Here is a 7,887-nt window from a genome sequence, read left to right as displayed (position 1 = left end):
GTGACATTTTATCCTAAAACCCTGATACCTTCAATTAGTCTGTGGTTGCAAAAGGCATTGAACCTTTTACGATCAAGCATGACCCACTCTCTATTCTAGGTCCATTAATTTTAACACACGACTAATTAGTTTCCTCATAAACAATGATTTTCAGATTTTTTTCTCGATCTTCAGAACAAAAAATGGAAAGCGCCTGCTAGCTTTAACACCCTGTTGTGCTGCTTTCTCTGTATGGTATGTTTCTGTTGTATGCTGTGTTATTACTACACAGTCAGTGCTAAGTCAGAAAAGCAGTGTCGGCTAAGCAGCGGGGGAGAGTGGAGGAAAAGCACAAAGGGAAACACATGAAAGGACAAGACCGTGGTCTGTAAATACCTTTATCCCGTTATCCAGACTGAAGGCCAAGACGGTCTATCTTGCTTAGTTATCGAAATTATAATTACCCTGCAGGAGGCAAGCCCATTTTTTTAACAGAAATTGTATAACATCCTTAGTTTCACATATCCGGTTGTTTCCCACTCGAAATGTTGCGTGTTTTTGAGGAAATTACGATGAATGTAGCGAAAATTATTACTAACGTATCCTGAGGTGCGGTCCAATCCAAAGGCCGGTTGCTACACATCCACCAATGGCATTTTCCGGCGAGTTAACGTCACACCAGGAAGTGAACGTTCTCGTCTTGTGTGAACGTGTGAAGTCTTCACGGAGAAACTTTCAGGTAAGACTTCATAATGTTTCATAATGACTACACATTTGATATATGTATTTCAATTGTTGTATTGTTGTAAATCATTAATGCTACAACTCTTTTCTGCCGCCATTGTTGTTGGTCATAACGTCGATGGTCATGTGCCAGCTGCCCAGGATGATATGGGGGTAAACTCTGCCGACAGCTGGCAAGCTCTACCTGTTATTTCATTTCAGCAGATAGTCTGAGCACATAAACTAGAATAGTTCTAGGTTTGTGGCGTGCACCTGCAAAATAGTTCTAGGTTTGTGGCGTGCACCTGCAAAATGCATCATTCCTCACTTATTGTTTATATTGTAGGGTGACTCTGTTGGCAGAATTTATGTTGAGACATTGCTTAATATAATTCGCGGAGGTCATTTTCGTACCGCGAAATTTTGCGCGAGCAACCCGCGAGGTTATAGTTTAATGTTTTATCTGTCGTCTTAATATTGTGCATATTCATACTTGGGCTGTTGACATGTGAAAGTTGAATGTACCCATATGCTGAACTTAAGTTAGATGTTTGTCATTGTGCTAATGGACCTTTAGATCAGGCCATTTCATATTTGTCTCTAAACTATGGAGGCCAATTTCATGTCGTCGTTCCTTTTAGGAGTAATGTTCTCCCTTGTGTTGTTTTCTGTCATTGCAGAAGCGATGTCCCAACAAGAATCTGCCAGTAGGCTACCACATGTAAGTACACACACTCCCAGTATAAGAAAGCAAATTTACATCTATCAATACATTGTGCAGTTTTAGTCTGTTAATGTGACTATTACCAGTCAAGTAGGCCTACCCAGATTGTGCAGATGTAAGCTTACCACTCTGTTGCGGATAAGCACATTTCTCCTTGGGAACTCAGAGCCTTGGAAGTACTGTAAATTGTCTTGTGAATGTGGTCTTTGGTAATTTTTCAAATACTACCTTTACAATATGCTTCCTGATTCTAGACCTGAGATCCAATTCCTCTGTAAAGCTATTATTGTTATATTTAATAAAATACAAGACTATTGTCCATATCCATGGCTGTAGCATACAGGTCGAGTGCCATTCAATGAAATATACCTCATTCAGTATCTATTTACTGGATATTCATACCATGCTGACATTTTTTAACCCCAAAACCTGTCACTATTATACAAGTTCAGCTACTTATTAAAGTTGTTTGCATACAAAATGGATATTGTTCTCATTACCCTCCATGTGCCTTTTTTGTACCTCTCTGAACAGTACACCTCAGCAGGCACACCATAGAAGGACCACTCCTGGATAAGGATTTGAGCCACTGTCACGACTGCCATCTACACTATATTACACACGTGAGTCATTATCATAAGCCTGGTTCTAGCAATCCATAGCCTTGCCCTGTGTGGCTCTTATGAGGTGAAGATAAACAAAATGTATCCAAGTGATTTGTACGAATAATGTCCCAAGCTTAATAAACCTAACACATCAGTAAGTGAGACTGAAATTAGGCCTACACTTAGGTATAGAATCAGGAAGCATAATGTAAAGGGTAGTATTTTAAAAGGTACCAAAGATTACATTCACAAGACAAAAACTGTAACATCTAAGACCTATTTCCTGAGTCAAGCGATCACCCTCATAATTTGTGTATAGTAATAAAATATAACTGGCACTATATCCATGGCTGTGTGTTTCAGGGCAGCAGATGTGGGAGGTGGTGATCAACGTGACTCGTGAGCAGGTGGAGGACTTCCACGGCCCCGCGGACTACTGCTTCCTGTGTGTGGCCTGGAGCCACCTGAGGACCTCCAAGAGCTGGCAAGGACACGGTCCGCATCGCCCGTAAGTTTCATCTGTCTTTCACGGCTTTTTGTTCATAACATCATAATACAATTAGCTACAACAGGCAGAACGAAGCATTTTATTCAGAGGCCACTGGGCCTTTGTTCTGACACCTGACTATCTGAACTGTCTAAAATAATTTGTCAACCCTTTCTCTTGCTCTTTTCAGAACATGGACAAACCAGATCTGCTGCATCATCAGCTGCTGTGACGGGCCTTCCATGGTGTTGCTGTGATTATTGCAAGGACAAACAAAAACTGTTTTGTTTGGTTTATACAAACCAAAACAATATGTAAATAAACTACACAATTTGTACTGCTAAATCCTGCAATTGTAAGTAGTTATTAAGTAATGGCTGTGTGCATTTGTATTAGTAAAAGCAGCATATAATAAAAATACATTACACATACGTAAAGCCTGTTCTGGCCTTTTCTGTTCAGCATTTATGAGAAGTCAAATGGTAAAGGCATGTTAATATACAGGTCTCAAGCACAAGAAACATTGGGATGATAATAGTAAGTGTTTATTTAAAAAATAAACGTCAACACGACTCATGACGTAAATGTATATGGGGGTTCTTCTTGTGTTGTTGGTCAACACATTGCTTCAGGGACTGAAAGCAGTACTATGTATTACTTAAGTCATATTGGTTGAGACATCAGGTACGTTTAATGAAATGTAAATGACTGTTATTAAAATGGAGGATAAAGGGCTGGAGCTGGAGCTCGCTGGCAGGTTCCATCTTCATGATCTCCACACACCCATCTGAATGAACAAACATGAAGAAAATAAACCAGGAAGTTTTAATCATGAAGCTGTGGTACCATGGTGTATGAAAATAGCTGGATAGCTGTTTTGTCTGTGGGATGTTCAAGCATATACAAACACACCACATTTTAAAAATGTCATACATGCTTTAACAACCGTTGCACATAAAGGTAAATCACTCCAATGTCACTTCATGTTCTACTTCAGTAATTATAGTTGCAAATATCTTTGTAGTAGCTGTACATTGGCATTTTCTGACATCGATTTAGCAGTAGGCCTAGTGTGTGTTGACCTTTCATATCTGTTTAGCTACATACACCACCGTCAGGATACTGTGTGTGGTGGGCTAGACATTAAATACAGGGCACATCAAGATTCCTGGTGGCACTTCAAATTGGCCTAGAACTATTCATACAAAGCCTACCCATCTGATGATGAATTACTGGTGTATATGCTGTCTGTGGATAGCTGGTACATGCATGAAGTAAGTTAGGGTCAATTAATCTGATGTTGAACATAATTTGAAGAACATGCCCGCAGACATGGCAGCACAAGAACGTAGGCTATTGTTTTCAAAAAACAAAGTAGCCTTATGAAAAGGGACTGGAGACTTGGAGACATTGAAAATTGACTAGCTCTTAAACGCATTTGCTCCTTAGACATACTTCTGTAACTTTTCGGCTACTCCTACAAGCCATGCGTGCGGTGCACCTCCTTTTTCATTACCTTGCTTTGAGTGATCACATAGCCTACTTGTTTTGAGAGAAGGCTCACAACTATAGTCGCAGATTGCATGTTGCAAGACTGTTCAACTTGTATGTAATAGTCATTCCCCCCCTGTCATTAGGCCTACGTTTAAATTACAACGTGATGAATGAAGTGGGTGACATGAGAATGGGACTCGCTAGCTAGTTCTAAGCTAATATTACTCAAGTGCCATTATAAACTACCCTTCAAGATTTCATTACCGTTATATATTGATATTCGCCACAGTTATTGATCAGCAGTTTTTTTCATGGGTTATGTTTCAGTGAAAATCAAGGTTTCTTTATTGACACTTACCACGGAGATTTATATGAGTACAAGAGTACAACCAGACAGAGAGGAAAAAAAGTCCCCAACACGAATGCTCCAGACAGCGCGTGAATGCTTCAGACAGTGGAACCCGAGGACGTTTATGCCTTGTTGTCACGGAGACGCGCAATTTCGCTGTAGTTGTCCTGAGTAAATGCCTGTTCAAAAATGAGACGCTTTAAAACGATATTTTCGCTAAATGTGCGCGAAACAAAGGTGGAAACAAATCAAATACTACTTTCCGGGTTTTTATAATGCTATACTCAAAAAATGGGCTTGTATCTTTGATGGTAACTATTGAATTGACATTTTTGGGTCCGGCCTTCAGTCTAATCCAGATGTGTGTTTGCTGCAAGCCATGGTGATAAACCAAAAGGCAAGGAGGTGGGTGCAATGTCCATATTTTTTGTTGAATATCACAACTAGTGTGGATTTGTGTTCTTGTCAGAGCACACAGGTAGACTGTAGGAGAAGCTGTGAAGCTGTACAGTGCTTCGCACGTGTATGTCTGAAAAAGGCACAGACACAGGTGTGCAAAATGACTTCACTAGTCTAAATTTGGAGTCACACTATATTATGCCACCAAATGCTAGAACAACAATTTCTAATCCACAGGATGTAGCCAGGATGTAGGAATTGTTTCCACATAGCTACAACAGAAGATATGATTGCAATTGCCTCAATGCATTGGAGCCAAAAACTGGTAATTGTGATGTAAAAGCATAGACTAGGTAAGAGACTGTAGTATGCGGCTCAGGTATTTGACGTGAACCGAGGCTGAAGGTGTGCAGCCAGCCCTGTAGCTGCACTGTGGCTAAAGTGGCGGCACATCAGACATGTGACCTCTGTTGTGTAGTCCAAATAATTACACATTTTTGCATGCACACAACTCACAAATCACTTGCCTAGTGAAGCCAACAACCACACTATTGATTTTCATTCATTCTGAGGTACAGTACATGTCTGATCTAGGGGGAAAGGCGAGGTGAGTCAGAAAAGAGGTTTGATCAGTCTGTTAGAGCCCAGTCAAATGTTTTGACTTTGTAGGCCCCATGAGCCGCCCGGAAGGAGTGTAATAATAATAATAATAATACTTTCGTTTTATATAGCGCCTTTCAAAACAACCAAGGAGGCTTCACAGAGTGTTGTGTTGGGAAGTGTGAGTGTGTGTGCGCGTCAGTGTGTGAGCGTGTGTGTGAATGCATGTAAGTGAAAGTGCTTGTGAAAGTGTAAACTTAGGTAGGGGAGAGGGGGGCACAAAGTAACGGTTTTTGCTTTTGAGCTGATATCTTCACATATAAGGCAGTTACATTATTTATTTTTTAACACATGAAACGTACACATCTCTGTTACATATTAGCACTGGTGATTTGTTATAAAAACCTACCATTGCTTTACATTTTTACTGTTTGTGGAGGATGTAAAATGTTACATTTTACCCCACAGGTAGTGTAAGTTGTAACAGGGGGAGGATTAGTTGTAACACATGCTGAAAATATGTATTTAAAACAATTAATTCAGTATAATTTCACCACAAGTGTGTTTGTTTATAAATCTACGATACTTAAAGATACTTTCTTACCAAAGACACTAATACAAAATAAATAAATAGGCTTTAGAGGCTTTACTTTTATTAGTCATTAAAAATCACAAAATCCAATCTCACAGTATAGCTTAATAATAACTTTTATAAACACTTATTATGAATAATATTCAAATAAATAGAGCCATACTTCAAATAAAATGTGATAGGTTTGCATTTGTGTGCAAATTTTATTTCACCTTTATATTACCATTGACAAGAATGAGAATTTAACTGAGATTGACCGTGTTACAACTAGCCCCCTTAGCCTCAGCCATGATTGTTGTTAACCTAGCACTGGCTACGAAGTAGCAACAAACTTCATTATGGTATCATTTTGTAACTGAGAAAACACAGTATCCGGCAATATCGGAATAGTTTTGGTAGCTTGTACCCATGCTTCACTAAACAAAAAACAAGCGACGTGGAAAAAAATACTTTCAGGGTGCTAAAACACACTTTGTGGAATAACTCCATGAAATCTCAACGAAAATGTTTGAAACTTTTCCGAAGGCTTCTGTTGACTGAAACAATCGTGTTTACAGAAGTAGGCAGAAAATGATTGGTCCGTCTTGATAAAAAGTCCGTGTTACATCTTGCCCCCCGTTAGTTTGTGCCCCGTGCTCCCCTAGCCCATTACAACCTCATCTCCTCTTTGAAGTCTGTCCACCAAAGTGCAGAGTGTGTTAAGAGGATTTTTTTGACCATTATTCCAAAAGTGCATCGGTGAGGTCACATACTGATGGTGGTCGAGAAGGCCTGGCTCTCAGTCTCTGCTCTAATTCATCTCAAATGTGTTCTATCGAGTTCAGGTCAGGACACTGTGCAGTCCAGTCAAGTTCATCCACACCAGACTCAATTATCCATGTTTTTATGGACCTTGATTGTGCACTGGTGCGCAGTCATGTTGGAAGAGGATGGGGCCTGCTCCAAACTGTTCCCACCAGGTTGTGGACATGGCATTATCAAACATGTTTAAATGAATGAATTCAAAGTTATATAAGTCCTCCTGCATCAAAATTCACACTCGGCAAAGATAGTGCAGACAGAGATGTGCCATTCCCCTGGCAACATTCAAACCCAGACTCATGCATTAGATTGGCAGATGGAAAAGAGTGATTCATCACTCCAGAGAAGGCATCTCCACTGTTCTTGAGTCCAGTGATGGCATGCTTTACACCAGTGTTTCTCAACCTTTTTTAAGCGAGGCACCCTTTCAATTCATGAAAAATTTCAAGGCAATCCAAACCAACAAGCCGTAACATGGCATCGCATCCGATACCACACAAGCTTAGAAAAGTAACACATTTGGAGACGTCACACAACCTATGTTCGAAGTTATAGCTGACTGGGGCGACCTATATTTACTTTATTGTGCGTAAATGGCAAATGAAAGATTCCACTGACTAGCATTAACTTATCAATTTAGACAAATATGTATTATATTACATAATTTATTTATTAACCACGTTTCCCCGGCACCCCCGTTGATAAACACTGCTTTACACTACTGCATCCGGCGCTTTGCATTGCACTTGGTGATGTATGACTTGGACGCAGCTGCCGTTTCCATGAAGCTCTCCGTGAACTGTACATGGGCTTATCTGAAGGTCACATGACGTTTTGAGCTCTGCAGCAATTGACTTAGCAGAAAGTTGACCATCTTTGAGCTATGCGTCTCAGCATCTGCTGACCCCTTAGTCAGTTTACGTGGCCTACTACTTCATGGTTTAGCTGCTGTTGTATTCCATTTTTTTTTATAATAAAGCTGACAGTTGAATATTGGATTGTGGAATATTTAGGAGCAAGGAAATGTAATAACTGGATTTGATGCACAGGTGGCATCCTGTGACAGTCCCATACCGGAATTCACTGAGCTCATGAGAGCAGCCCATTCCTTCAAAAAAAGTTTTAGAAACAGTC

The 7,887-nt window shown here is 40.0% G+C and overlaps 1 long non-coding RNA gene across 1 annotated transcript; it reads left to right on the top strand.

Moving 5' to 3' along the window:
* The first annotated feature begins 619 nt into the window (after window positions 1-619).
* LOC134465405 (uncharacterized) lies at window positions 620-3,002 on the top strand. Its single transcript, XR_010038151.1, has 5 exons — window positions 620-718; window positions 1,383-1,423; window positions 1,961-2,049; window positions 2,395-2,539; window positions 2,709-3,002. It is a non-coding gene; the product is annotated as an uncharacterized LOC134465405 (long non-coding RNA).
* Window positions 3,003-7,887: the final 4,885 nt, after the last annotated feature.

Source organism: Engraulis encrasicolus, chromosome 16 (assembly GCF_034702125.1).
Source record: "Engraulis encrasicolus isolate BLACKSEA-1 chromosome 16, IST_EnEncr_1.0, whole genome shotgun sequence".
In the NCBI taxonomy this organism is placed as follows: domain Eukaryota; kingdom Metazoa; phylum Chordata; class Actinopteri; order Clupeiformes; family Engraulidae; genus Engraulis; species Engraulis encrasicolus.
Note: the sequence above shows the minus strand (reverse complement) of the source record. Positions and strands in the feature narration are given on the sequence as shown.